Source organism: Myotis daubentonii, chromosome 20, assembly GCF_963259705.1.
Source record: "Myotis daubentonii chromosome 20, mMyoDau2.1, whole genome shotgun sequence".
Classification (NCBI taxonomy): domain Eukaryota; kingdom Metazoa; phylum Chordata; class Mammalia; order Chiroptera; family Vespertilionidae; genus Myotis; species Myotis daubentonii.
The window spans coordinates 9,213,854-9,229,057 of NC_081859.1; the positions used below are offsets into that span (position 1 = coordinate 9,213,854).

Genomic DNA, 15,204 nt, shown 5'->3' on the forward strand with positions numbered 1-15,204 from the left:
CCGTGGGCAAACTACGGCCCGCAGGCTGGATCCGGCCCGTTTGAAATGAATAAAACTAAAAAAAAAAAAGACCGTACCCTTCAGTCCGCAGGCCAACGCTGTATCCACTGAGCCAAGCCGGCTGGGAAGACCGTACCCTTTTATGTAATGATGTTTACTTTGAATTTATATTAGTTCACACAAACACTCCATCCGTGCTTTTGTTCCTGCCCTCTGGTCCAGTTTAAGAACCCATTGTGGCCCTCGAGTCAAAAAGTTTGCCCACCCCTGGGATAATGACATATTTAGCCTTCTTGGATCACCTGTGACTAGGGGTCAGGATGGACATTGCTCTTGGAATGGGACTGAATTTGCAGGTGGGTCTGATGGGGTCTTTAGAAATGAGGGGGGTCACTGGGACTGGCAATTAGATGGTATTGCACTTTAATTATGCAAATGAATTCGCATGGAACCATGCTTCTCCCCCGATCCTTCCAAAGCTCTTTCCTAGAGACTAAGATGTCATGTGAACTTTCCCCAAGATTTGTTACTCACCATAGAAGGATCATCAGTAAAGAAGAGTTTTATGATGAATTTCAAATTGTAGAGTTTATGAAATTGGTTTTTTTGTTGTTGTTGTTGCAAAATGTCAGATCTGACATGTATTATGAATGGGAAAACTGCTGCTTTTCATCACACGGGAACGTCACTGTTTTCTTCCAGTTCTCACCAAGCCTAGTGCCCTGTGCCACTCAACACTTGCTGCTCAAGACCCTTGCCTACCTCAATCTCCACTTCAGGACACTCCCATTCTGTGGCTTCAAAGCCTTGCTTGGGGACCAGGCTGCTGATAGGATAATAATGTCGCACTCTCACATAGCCCTTTATCAGTTACAAAGTGCTTTGCCCCTTTGATCTATTTTTTATCTCCCCCCTTAACTCCTTTCTCTTATTCCATGGTTGCCTTTTGATTTTGTGGGTTGTGTCTTTTGCTGTGCAGACCCTTGTTAGTGTGATGTAGTCCCACTTGTTTATTTTTGGATTAAATTTGCTTTGGGGACTTAATGACCCTACAGGTACTTGATATCTTGGACCAAGTTTGGGAGCAGAGAAACTAGAATAAAAATAAGAAATTGGGCTAATATTTAATTCAGTTTGTATCTTGTCATTTTGAAATGGTATTGGGCAACTATAATTTTTTTAAATTTTTATTTATTGATTTTAGAAAGAGAGGAATGGAGGGAGAGGGTAGGAGAGAAACACGATTTATTGATCTACTTATTTATGCATTCAATTGGATGTGTCCAATTGGGATGTTTTGGACCTAACCATTCATCCCCTTTCCCCTGACTTCTCTTTACCAGCAGGTTCCGCTTCCTATAACAAAAGTCAGGGCTCCATAGACACTGGATGAGTGAGGAGTGCTTGGATATTAGAGGTTCAGGCTTCGTGTCTGTAGAGTAACAGAAGGTTAACTGGTCAGACTTCCCATGCCAAGCCTGACCTGGCGACAAGCCCCCCAAATAGAGTTCACAGAGAAAACCTGGGGGAGCACCAGTCCCTGTTCCTGGCCTTCTTTCCTGGGAGTTGGAGTCAGCCTGGCCTGCTGTGTTCTCAGAAAGTGCCTGGGCGAGTCTGATGGGCCGCCGTTTTGTTACCTACTTCACTGACCAACCAAGGTTGCCTGGGATTGATTGAAAGATGCTATTTTTGTTACATGAAGTGCGGCTGTAAAGGAATGATATTGGTTTTCTTGTGTGAGTCCTAAACCAGCTACGCAGGGGATCTTAAAAGAGGAATTCCCAAAATGTTTAGAGCAATCACAGGTAGTTCCATGTCCTCCCCACGTGCCTGTTTTGTAGAGACATGCTCATTTGGATGTGTGGTTTCTGGCGTGTTTAATAAATACCAGTTTCATGACTGAAAGAGCCTCACTTTACAGATGTGGTTCTTCTGGATGGAAGGGAAGCACATGCCCTGGACAATTTTGCTCAGTGGGTAGAGCGTCGGCCTGTGGACTGAAGGGTCCCAGGTTCAATTCTGGTCAAGGGCACATGCCTGGGTTGTGGGCTCCATCCCCAGTAGGGGGCATGCAGGAGGCAGCCGATAAATGATTCTAATCACTGATGTTTCTATCAATCTCTACCTCTCCTCTCCTTTCTGAAATTGATAAAAACATATTAAAAAAAAGGAAGGAAAACACACCTGACATGCATTTGCTGTGACGTCATTGTAACACTCTGTGTTTGGAGAGGAATCGGTTCACTGAGTCATCATCCGAGTGCCATGCCATCATCACCGGGCTTACCTCGGATTATTCACAGCACTTTGACCTTGACAGGGAACAGCTCTGCACCGGTGCCAAGCATTGTTAGGACAGAGTGGAGGAGCCCTTGTGAAATGGGGGAGGACCCAGCGAACATGTGCTGTGAACTGCCTTCCATTAGAATTCTAAGGGACATTTCTCAGAATATAGTTTGACCTGTAGAGAACCTCAACTCGGGAAATGGTTGACATTGCACTTCAAAGGTCTGCTGAATTTTTAGGTATTGGCTTTGGTCACAGGGAGGAGAGAGGGAGGTGGCATCCCAAAAATGCTCATCAAGGAGGTGAGTTATGAAGCCTGAGGTTGGGCTCACTCACGCCACCCTCTGGTGATCACCGATGCTCCAGGGACCATTCCTTGAGGATGGTAGGGCAAATATTAAAGGGAAAATGCAGGTGGTAAGAAGTTGAATGACTTGCCCAAGGTCGCAAAAGCAGGAAGAGGTTGAAATTAGACTCACACTCAAATGTCCTGACTCCAAATTTAATTTTCTTTCCATGACACTGACTTTCCTCTGCTGGTTCAGCAACTGGCAGGGCCACATAACTGAGAACATAGTCATTAACTGTGGCATCAGGTGACATCTTGATTATTTTTTCCAGTTGAACCTGGATGCCAATGAGAACTCGTTTTCCCTTCTGAACCCAGGCGTGAATGCTCCTATCACACATGGAAAATAGAGAATTGATGTCTAGCCACTTATGCTGTACACATGAAACTAACATAAAATAATATTGAATGTGAAATAATATTGAATAATTGAAAAATTAAAAAGCCTGAAGATGAAAGAACTCCAGAAAACCTTGAATATATATATATATATATATATATATATAGAGAGAGAGAGAGAGAGAGAGAGAGAGAGAGAGAAAGAGATTTATTTATTTATATATTTTAGTTTTATTTATTTATTTATAAATAAACCTTGAATATATATATATATAGATTTATTTATTTATATATTTTAGTTTTATTTATTTACTTATAAATAAACCTTGAGTGTGTGTGTATATATATATATATATATTTAATGATTGAAGCTTTTATTGTGTCTCAAGGCCATCATTCTAAATATTGGTGGTTATTGTACACTATGTTGTAGATAGCATGGCATTTGGCTTAAATAATTGTGTTAGTCTCTTAAATTCAGTTTTGAAATAAACTATTCTTATATCAGTGGTTCTTAACCTTTCCAGAGTCATGAACCCTTCTGAGAATGTGATGAAAGTTATGAGTTTTCTCTTGAGAACAATGCCCATGTACACACACACACACACACACACACACACACACACATTTTTCCTACAACTTCAAGACCTTTTTAATTCATCCACGAATCCCAGGAGCTGTCATCAAGTCTTGGTTGAGGATCCCTGCCTTAAGGAGATTGTTTTCATTCTTTGATGCCAGAGGCATGGTATAAATTTCTATTTTAACTAAATGTTCTAATGGACTTGATCCTAGTTGAGTGGATTAACTGTTTGTACCATGTCTTTTGAGTCTGGATGGGAAAGGGTGATGGATCTGCACAGCCATCCCAATTCGCCCTTAACTACCTACAGGATGTTGTGAAGTCAAATAACTAACAAAATGTAGCAGAAATCAACTTAGATTCTCAGCCAGGGGACCTGAGTGCTTGTGTTCATATGCTCTACTAACTTTAACATTTTTTTAGAAACACAACTCTGCTGTACTAGTAAAATGAGGCACATCTGCCATAATATTTTGTTGTGTTGGTAGAGTGCCTTCACTTTGGCTATTTCATTTATCCTAACAAAAACTTGGTGAGAAGGTCAATGGGTTATAAGCATTCGCATACACATAAGTAAGAAAAGGAAAATGGTAGTTGGCTTGCTCAAAGGTAGTTACTTCAGGAAAGATGTGAGAGGTCCCATTCTGATTCTAGTCCCCAAATAGACCTGTGCTCCTCAACTTATTCATGATTTAATTCAAGCTACGTATGAGCCTAAGGCAGCCAGGCAAAAATGGTTGGATCCATTCATATCAAATGAAGTCTCTATTCCAATCTGACTGTGCTAGAAAGTTAGTTATAGGCAAGTATGAATGATGACTAGAAATATTTGGTTGACATGGTGGGCTACTGGTACTCTCAGTTATTAATCATTTTATCTCAAATAAGTGGGACCATCATGTCAAAGGTAAATCTGGAGATAGTTTTGTATATAGATTTTTTTTCTGAACTACCCTTAACGGTGCTAGGAATTAGAAATACGATCTTCGTTAACTTTACCTGAGCCTCCCAGCATATTTTTGTATTCTCCAAAAGGACATCCTCTTTCAAACTTGTAGAAGCTTAGAGCTAGAGGAAATTTAGAAATTGGTTAAATAGTCCCTTGTGCAAGAAGGAAAAACAGGCCCAGGATGATGAAGTAACATGCCACAGGACACAACAGCTAATCAGTAACAAACTCAGGATAAGTCACAGATCTCCTAACTTATTTTCCTATCTTTTAGGCAGAAAAATTAAAATGTTGACAATCAGAAAATTCAAATATAAGCAGGAAAAGGCTTATAACAGCTAAAAAATTGTAAGTTTACAATTGCTTTCCAATACTATAATTATATGTATGTTCACCTTTCTTGCCTCCACACTCTCATTAATTGTACCTCACAAAATATGTTTCTCCAACTAAATAATTTCACCTTTGATCTCCTTGGTTGTTTTCTAGGGTCTGTCCAAAATATGGATAAATATGCTTGCAATTTCTCTAGTTTAAAGGATAAAACTTCGCTACCTAAAACTTTCAATTTCTGTCAAATTGAAAATTGGCACCGAGCTCTCCAAAGGGTATTTTTTTTTCTTTGTCAATTAGTGCAGCAGAAGCTATTTAAGGAGAGCCAGTGTTGTACTTGGCTCCATGCTAGACATACTGGAAGAGTCGGGGAAAACGCATAATCCTGTCAGAAAGGATCTAAGAGATAGGAAGAGACAAAAAATAAATAGCCCTAGCTGGTTTGGCTCAATGGATAGAGTGTTGGCCTGTGGACTGAAGAGTCCCAGGTTCGATTCCAGTCAAGGGCACATGCCTGGGTTGCGGGCTCTGTCCCCAGTAGGGGGTGTGTAGGAGGCAGCCGATCAATGGTTCTCTTTCTTCATTGATGTTTCTATCTCTCCTCCCTTCCTCTCTGAAATCAATAAAAATATATTTTAAAAAATAAATCCCACAAACAGTGAAGGAGCAGTGATGTCATGTAGACGTGAACAGTGTGGAATAAAAAGAATGATCAATACACCCAAGAATAGTAAATAATGGCTTTGTGGGCAAAGTAGGATTGGAACTTGGCCTTGACCAGTGCATAGATTTGAATAGCAAAGGGGCAGATCAGGGTGTTGAGTGCTGGGGCAATGGCACTGGAGTAGGAGCTAATGTTGGGGAGGAGATGGGCAGTGGGTGACCAGCCCCACGAAGCCAACTTGAAAGATGCCAGTCATTGGGAAGAAAGTTGAATAGTTAGGTGGGTAGGTAGGTAGGCTGGCCAAGAGCTTGATAGTGAGGGCCAAAGGCATATGACTTGGAATCCCAGCTGTGTAACTTTGGGCAACTCACTTGACTTCTCTGTACCTCCATTCCTTTCAGAAAAAATGGGAATACCAATAATCCCTCTCTCATGTTGTTGTTGGGATGATTTAGATTTACATGTTCTATGCACTAGGGGAGGTTGGAACAGTGCCTTCCAAGTGTTCCGTCCACCTTAGTAAGCATTTTCACACCCTCTGGATCTGGATAGGGAGTTAACGCAAATAGAGTACAACAATATTGACTATTCTATTTAGCATCTAAAGGGTAATATGCTAATTAGATTGGGTCGACCAGACATCTTCTGGTCGTCCTGCCTTCCTTCTGGACAAAGCCACAGTGGCAAGGGCTGAGGCAGACATGGTTAGGGGCAATCAGGCCATCGGGGGGTGGGGAACAGTAAGGGGCAACCAGGCCAGCGGGGGGGAACATTTAGGGGTGATCAGGCCAGCAGCGGGGGGCAGTTAGAGGTGATCAGGCCAGCAGGGAGGAGCAGTAAGGGGCAATCAAGCTGGCAGGGGAAGGCAGTTAGGGCGATCAGGCTGGCAGGCAGAGGTGTTAGGGGTGATCAGGCCAGCAGGCAGGTGAGCTGTTAGGAGTCAGCCGTCCCAGATTGCAAGTGGGATCCCGTATTGGAGAGGGTGCAGGCCAGGCTGAGGGGACACGTCCCTCTTCCCCCCATGCATGCATTTTGTGCACTGGGCCTCTAGTGAAGCCAGAAAATAAAGACTTGAAAGTAGTCTGAGGAGTCTGGACTGAATGAACACAGAGCTGTTCTTAGGCCAGATTGGATTGAGAGAATCTGGGCTTAGAAGGATCTCTCCAAACCCTGGGGTACTGGGGTACTCAGCCTTCCCTTGCTGGCGACTCAAACCTCTCTGCCCGGGGAAGGGGACCGCAGGCAGGTGGCCGGGTGACAAACAGGATGGAAGGCATTTGGTGAAAAAAAATGGCTTTTAAGGTATTAAAGTGAGTCCAATTTTTATGGTTCTCCCTCTTGTCAGTGGGCCTTTTTAAGGGTCCAGTTCTGAGGTTAATAAGTAAAAAAACTGGAGAACCAGTTTTGGTAGATTGAATATTAACAAGCCCCTCTTGGGTAGTTACTGAGACGTTGTCAGTAAGATGGAGAGATGATGCCCGCTCTGGTTCCGAAAAGGCCCTTGCCTGGTCTGGGATATCCTTGACACTGATAACCTTCAAGCACCGGCCAGACTGCACCATTTCTCCCTCTTGCCTGTCTTTTTTCTCAATGACAACTTGGCATTCCAGGGTGACAGATAAGCAGGGGCCCACGAATTATGTCTGACTGGTAAGGGTGGCGAGGCACTTTCAGTTTTGGAATCTGTCTACTAGTCCATAGTTCTGAGACCCTCTGAGGTTTAAATGAGAGAGGCACTTCCCCAGTTCTTATCTCTTGACCTTGCATGATTACAATGTCTTCCCTGTGGAATTTGCTAGGTATTCTTGGTCTGTGACTCCAAAGGGAAGAGATCTAACAAGCTCCTTTCATTAAACTTAGCCAACCTCTGAAATAGGTAAACTATTTTTAAACCGCTGGCAGTTGTAGTTGATCTTGGATGAGTTTGAAAATCTTTGCTTTTCAGATCTGACACTCTCCCCCATGATTTGTTATTATTTATTATTATTCTTATTATTATTATTATTATTATTTTGCAACCCTGGCTTTTGCTGTCATCTTTCAGGAATTTGGAGTCCGTAGCACAGTGACTTTACCAATGCATGATGATGACCAAGGTCAACAAGAGACTTGGAGGGGCCTGGGGTGGGGGTGGGGGAATTCCAGAACCCCTTCTACTGCTCCAGATGAGGGATTAGTAATAAAGCAGGGAGAAATATTTGCCAAAGCCGACACTAGATATTTATTTTTCTATACTGTCCACCTGGTGATTCATATACACAATATTATGAGGAATAGAAGCTACAGAAAACATGCCACACAATGTACAAATAGCACAAACTCGATATTAAAAAGAAGACGTCATCACACCGCCTCAGATACATTTTCACATTTGCAGAAGTAAATATTAAGGGTTATACTTGAGACCTTTCCTCCTGATTCTAGGGAACAGTATTACAAAAATGACAAATCCAGTGATTAGCCGGCAATCATATCGTTGTATTAAAAAAACCCACAACTTTCCTGGCTGGTGTCGAAGAATTCAATTAAAATCTTATTATCCTTTCTGTCCTTTACGACTGCCCCGGGTAGGTCAGGTGCCAGGAGTCCCCCAATTTCTCAGTGCCTCTGTGCAGTCCCTCATCTAGGGGCTGGGGCTTGGCTCTCTCCCTCCCACTCTTTCTCTCTCTCTCTCTCTCTCTCTCTTTCTCCCCTGCCCCCTCCCCATTTTTAAAAGGCTTTAAAGAACATCTCAGGGAGACAAAAATAGCTCCAGTTGTGAGAGGCCTACACCGTGGGAAGGCAACTGAGATGCAAGTCAGCAAGTGGCAGCCGCGAACATGAGGGTCTGGCCCCGTGTGGATGTGCCTGGCAGTCCTTGTGCTGATGCTGTGCCTGGGCCCGGTGGGTAGGAGGGCAGCTGGGTTCTCTGCGGGAGGGAGGTGGGCCGGGCAGCTCTGGGGTCCTGGAGTCCATCAGATCCGATGGAAGGATGGGAACCCCAGCATTGGGGGCTGCAGGGCTGGCTCCGGCTTCCCCTCCCCCCAGGTTTTTAAATGTTATTTTGCCCAGGCGGGGACTGGCGCCGGTCAAAAGGAGCAGTTGGCACTGAATGTCACCCTGAAGGTAAAGTGAAAGACAAAAGATGAACGCATGCTTGCTTTCCCTTTGCAGCGGCTGCGGCAGCGGCAGCGGCGGCTGGAGCAGCAGGATTTAAAGGGGCAAAAAACCCTCCCGCCCGGACACACACCCAGAGGTGCCCTTTCTGCAAACGCAATAATGCCATGGAGTCATAACCGTGCTGGGAATCTGGGGGGCTCCTAAAAGATATCGATTTTTTTTAAAGAAAGAGAGAGGGAGGGAGGGAGAGAGCGAGAGAAACGCATGCAAACAGAAACGTGCACATACCACGTACCCACCCGAGGAGACCCCGGCAGCCTGCCTCTTCTCTGGCCAAGTTATCATTGAGAAAACAGACAGGCATCATGACGTCCCGGGTCACAGGGAGTGCGGACCGACGCTACCAAGAGCGGAGGGAGGCGCCCGGGCGCTCCGGCTAGCGGTGGGCGCCCCTCGGCCCCTGCAGCCCAGCTCGGTGAGTGACAGCCGCTCGGGACTCAGACCCGTGGCCAGGCCTGCGCCTCCTGCGCGCAGGGGGTCCGGTGGGGGGCCGTGCCCTTGCCCGCAGCGGGCCAGCCCGCACCCCCTCGCCGCCCGCGGAGGTCGCGGGAGCCCGGCGAGGAGGAGGCGTGTGTAGGACGCGCAGTGTCCCTGCATGGGGGTTCGTAGACTTTCCCAGCCAAAGGCACCGCGGGGCTGGCTCCTTTAAAACCCCCGACGTCTCACCTGGTCCCCCCGCCGCAGTTGTGACCCTGCCAAGGTAACTGGTCCCAATCCTTAGCAGCAACATCTGCAGGCGGACATCCCCGCGGGGGGCATTCTGGATTTGCAGTCCTGGTGGAAAGCTCTATGCCACCTCCCTCCCCCCTTCACTTGTTTAGAGTGTTTTGGAAAAGAAAAAAAGCACAGCAGCAACCCCCTCCCCCAATAACACGGCCCTAAGCACTGTCCGCCTGTGTAGACGCGCCTCACCAAGACTGCAAACCTGCCAGACTGTGTGCTCCAGACACACAAATCCTAAAAGCAAGGATTTGTTCCTTCAACACCTCTCCCATCCCCCTCCTGGATAGAGACCGGTGCTGGGTGAAGTGGCCCAGAGTGAGGGCAGAGTTAGGGCAGCAGGACCGAAAGGGGTGGAGGGAGTCCTCTGGTCTTCCTCAGCCAAGGAGGGGCGCTGGGGAGAGGGGGGCTGCAGGAGTTGAGGGCTGGGAAGTCCTGTGATTGCTGCTGCTGCGTCCTAGGTGTCTCCCTCCTGTCCTCTGCGCCTCCCTCCCTCCCTTTCCCTCCCCCCTCCCCCTTCCCTTTCCTTTTCCCCTGGGGGGCTCGGAAGTTGCAGGGAGGTCAGCAACCACCATTTGAAGTATTTCAAACCACCTCCCCACAGCTACCCCTCAACTCCCTGAGAAGCATTTGCAGGATAGAACCCACCCCCTCCCATCGCCCCCTGTTTGGTGATGGAAGATTGTTAGAGAAAGACACAGAGGGCAAAGCTTCCCTCCTCTTCTCTCTCTTTACTCCCTTCTGCACGCCTGCCCTCCCCCTTTCCCAATCGGAATGAGCAATTCTGGAAGCATCCGGAAGGGCCTGGAGAAAGCCCCACTGGTGCCTGGGTGCTGGGGAATGGTTGTGTGTGTTTGTTTATTGTGCTGGCGTTGGTCTTGTTGTGGATGGCCACATGGGTCTGCTTAAGCGGGGAAGCACATTTGCTGTGTGTGTGTTGTACTACCAGAACCAGTGGCCGTACAACCCGACACAGACACACGCAGAAAGCAAATGACTCCGCTAACACAGACCAGAGGGCAATGCTGAAAATAGCACCTTCTCTCTCTATCTCATGAGAGAGAGAGAGAGAGAGAGAGAGAGAGAGAGAGAGAGAGAGAGAGAGAGAGAGAGAAATTCTCAGCATGTGAGTTCAGAGAAGTTGCTGTTAGGTCCACATATGACCTCCCACTACTTTCCTAACACCCCTGCTTAATACTTTAAGTCAAGATCAAGAGACCTGTGGGGGTTTGGAAGTGCTGGGAGCAGCTGAAGACTTGGGCTGGTTGTGAAGAGAAACTCTCCTTTGTTTCTCCTGCTGCCCAGAGACCAAATGGGGGCATGTGTTTGGAAGATGCCCAAGTTCAGAAGCAGCAGGCAGGAGGGGAGGCAGGGGCTGGGGCTGGACTTGGTGTCAGGATTCTTTTTTTTTTTCTGTCCAGTAGATTGGAAGTTGTCAGCATGAGTTCGCCAGCCCGTGTCATTGTGGGAAAAGGAGGGAAATTCGAATAGTTCTTGAGTTCTCAAATCTGAGCTGAGGAGTAGCCCATAGAAAGAAAGGACATAGACACCCTAATGGAGGCCAATGCCTTTGATAGGGCCTCTTCCTTCAACCGGGAAAGATCACGCATTTATGGAGCTGGCCTAGATGACTTACCAACATGCTTGTCTGATGCACATGACTTTGCTATTTTTACATATCTCATCACTCTTTAAACTCCTGTTACGTGGAAGTAGAAGTGTGTGTATTGAGCGCGGTATCATGGAGTTAACATGGTCCGTGGACTGGGGGGTTGAACATTGATGGAAAGATCATTATGTTCTTTAATAAATCCAGATAGCACTGAAACCTTCATGCATAGTATATACCGAAACCTGCTAGTCTTCTTTTAGGGGAGCAAAGGGACTTTCTGATGGGTGGGGTTGTGCTTTTATGAAATAGAGCCCATCCATCGATTAGGTCCCCAGGTGTGTGCCCCTCAATTTATTCTGTACAGTTTTTTCAAGAAATTAAAAGGTTAGCACGGGAGGGCTCTGTTCTCGTTTTCCAACCCAGCACCACTTATTACTTACTGCACCAGGATTTTGATACGAAGTGATCATCAAGATAGTTTTTCACTTTGAGTTCTGAACTTAAATCAGCATGAGAATGGTAATGGCGGGGACAGCAGCCATGCAGAGAGCAGAAGGGCTGTGAGGGACAGTGCTGCTGAGAACATTTCGGGCTGTTCTCAGTTGCCTTGTTTATGGGGACGTTTCAGTTGCAGCTAGCATTTTAGCAAGAGCCTGTCACAGGTAATGGGCTTATGTTGGAAAAAGATCCTTAGGTGTCTCTTGTTTCTCCTTCACAGACATTCCGTGCACCATAGCTAAACACTCAGGGCAGAGCTTTCGTGATGCCTCACGACATTTCACATCTAGACAAATCCCCAGATCAGTGTGTCACAGGAAAGGGGGTTAATTTATGAGCTTCTCCTTCTGTTTACAGATGTATCGATACAAGTAGATTAGTCTTGTTTTATTATTATTATTCTTTTAATATGCTTTTTAAAATTGATTTCAGAGAGGGAGAGGGAGAGAGATAGAAACATCAGTGATGAGAGAGAATCATTGATCGACTGTCTCTTGCACACCCCCTACTGGGGATCGAGCCCGCTACCCAGGCATGTGCCCTGACCAGGAATTGAATCGTGACCTCTTGGTTCACAGGTCAATGATCAACCACTGAGGCACGCCAACCGGGTTTGTTTTATTATTTTTTAATGTCTTGTGTGTTTGGCTGTGTTAAATGCAAACAAGTTATATTTAAGGAAGTTCAAGTTTGCCTTCCTGATTGACCTATGAAATTGGTTTCAATTTGACATGGAAAATCTCATTATCCTGGCAGAGGGATTTATGATAGAACAGAGGAATTCTGTCTTTATCTCAACATGGTTGGGACACTGCGGAAGGAGAAAGAGTTAGAGGGAAAATGCCAAGAGCCAGGTTAATGAAGAAAAACACTGGTGAGATACTTTTGAATAATACATAGGCGATGTGATGGTCAACCACAAGATAAAATTTTTATACAGGACTTTTATGGCTTTAAACAGGCTGCATTGTAAACTAAGCTGACTACTCTATTAAGTCATTTATAGTTTTCAATTATTTAACATTTCTGGCTAACTTATCTTCCGTGGTTGTCTTCTGTACCCATCAGAAATACAGATGGTAGTCATTGCTTGTTGTTAGTGTAGGGACTTGGCAATGGAGCTGGGTTGAGTTCTAACTTCTCACAACAACAGTTACCAAGAAGGCACAAAGGGGAACGAATGTTATGGAAACAGATGGAACTCTGTAAAGTGGAGATCCCTCCCGCATCCACAGTGCCTACCACAGTCTTAGTTACGCTCACTAAGAAACCCTGGCAGTACCTGCCTTCTAGGAACTGTGCATCTGGAAATTCTCTCCTTCCATTTCAGTGCAGGTCTTTGTTTTCTCCAGGGAGCAGTTGATGATGCTTTCCATGGAATCACTGCCATGAGAAAACCAACTGAAAACTTCTGTAGGAACATTAGAATCTGTCATTTGGAAGTAATGATGGACCTCGTTTTGCAATACTGTGATCTTTGTTTTAGTCACTTAAAATTTCTGTATAAAGTCAAAATAATGTCCGGGGGCCTGTGGGGCAAACAAAGACATTTTCTCTTGTCACTTTGCTATTTTTTTAAAGCTGTGGGCTAATTCGGCTTTGTGTCTTTTTAAATTTATTTTTTATTGATCTCAGAGAGAGGAAAGAAGAGGGAGAGAGAGAGAGATAGAAACATCAATGATAGAGGATCATTGACCGGCTGCCTCCTGCACGCCCCCTACTGGGGATTGGGCCTACAACCCAGGCATATGCCCTTACCGGAATCGAACTGTCCTTCTGATTATAGGTCCACGCTCAACCACTGAGCCATGCAGGCCGGGCTGTGCATCTATTTGTAGGTTAGCATCGCCAGACCAATAGGGCCCTAGCACTAAGAGCAGGAAAGTATGAAGAAGATCTAAATGCCCCTCACCCTCTCATGCTAGCAGGTGGGGGTGGGGCACTGTAGGAAAGTTGAAGGATCTTTCTCTGTAATCATCTTCTTTTGATGATTTGGAACCTAATTTATGCACTTTGTTTTGTAATCAATGGTGGTGGTGGCCAAAAGGGAGAGCCAGAAGCTGTGGGGCTTTCTTTTTCGTGGAAATTAAATACCATGAATTTACTCAACAATGATAATTTCCAATGGGAAAGGTTACTACCCCCATAGCTCCATTGCCTTGGGTGTGAATCCCACCTCCCATCCCCAGGAATGTCTACCATGCACAGATAGCTAATAGTGTATTTATGCCATTGTGATCAATAACTCCCGCAGAAGAATCAGCGGTAGTTTTAAATCAGGCCTCTGTTTATATTTCTATTATGAAGGCTACTTTGTTCATTTAAACAAGGGGATGGCCATAGTTACCACAAAAGAGGGTTGGATGCATGTGGAATCCCTGTGATAAAATGTAAGATACTGGAGATTCAAAGATACTTTATTCACTTGTGAACACTTACGGCTGTTTCAGATGGTGCAGCTGCTAAAATAAACTACCTGGTAGAACTCAATACAGGATGCTGATGAATAAATGTGCTTATTTTTACTTCCCTTCTACAAAAGAATTTTTTAAGTTAGCAAATATGCGTATCTGACATGGTAATTTTTCACTGTTTTGAAGATTCAATTTCTGGAGGCTAACTTGACATGAAGCATGGCAAAACTTTTGTATTCCTACATTGAAGTTACTTATGTGGTAGGATAAACAGTGTTCACAGATATCTGTGTTACCAGGGTGGCCCATTTAAATTTGATCTCGCTCGAAGATATATTAGATTAATAAGGCTGATTTTATGAACAATATAATTTATATTCACGAATACCTATTTTTATTAGCACAAGTAGAGATTGTGAAGCAAATTTCCATATATGTTAAATACTAAGAGCAAGAATAACTAACATTCATATAGTGTGTTACACTTTATAAGCATACATTACCCATAAACTGTTCTTTAGAAGAATATTTATTGCACTTTCTTACTCAAGAAGGCACTCTGTTTTTACACTATAAACATCTTATGGAAATAGATTCTTTTATTAGTTTCCTTCCTCTCTTTCTTTTTCTCTCCTTCTCTCCCTTCCTTCCTTTCTTCTTTTTTCCTCTCTTAATGGGAAAACAGCCAGTGATGTGTGTGTGTGTGTGTGTGTAACATGTGTAATTGCCTATCACACATTTCTATTAGAAAAGGAGCTGTAACAAGCAATCCAGCATGATTTTGGGGATATATATCCTGCCTACCAGTGCTCTTGAGGAAAATGTAAGGTTGCAGAAATCATTTCATGCCCTGTATGTTTCCAAACATAAATCAGGAAAATTGTTAGCAAGTTATAGCTCTTCTTAGAGACGGTGACTATAGTGCTATAGTAAACACAGGCTATATATTTTTCCAAGTTATTATGTGTGGAAAGAAATCCAAAGTTGGCTCTTTAGAGGAACCGTTTAATTCAGTTATCAGAAATTCATTTTCTATTTAGTATGAACATTTATTTCCAAGGGTTGCAGAAATGGAACATAATAGCTGATGATCCTTTAGATCCATCACCTTCAGAGTTAGAAACTTGCTCGTTTTAGCTAATGTGTGAACTACTGAATATCCGTCTTCAGTTAAGAACAAGTCAGAATGGTCCGAGGTAGAGTTGATAGTTTGATCTTTTACCCTCTTCAGCACAGAGCAGCGAAGCTTTGCCTCTGTCTCTTCATTTCTAAAAGGGAGGAGTTTTGAGTTGGTGGTC

The 15,204-nt window shown here is 44.5% G+C and overlaps 1 protein-coding gene across 6 annotated transcripts in view; it reads left to right on the forward strand.

The window, feature by feature from the left end:
- Window positions 1–15,204, forward strand: part of ESRRG (estrogen related receptor gamma) — a 461,433-nt gene that overhangs the window by 19,531 nt on the left and 426,698 nt on the right. For 2 of the 6 annotated variants that reach the window (XM_059677808.1, XM_059677809.1), the window contains exon 1: window positions 8,484–9,077. The exons of 2 other annotated variants lie outside the window; for them this stretch is intronic. The gene's annotated coding sequence lies outside the window, so the exon portion shown is untranslated. Of the gene's footprint in view, window positions 1–8,483; window positions 9,078–15,204 lie in introns of those variants that run through there. 2 more of the 6 variants (XM_059677806.1, XM_059677805.1) reach the window with 1 other exon arrangement.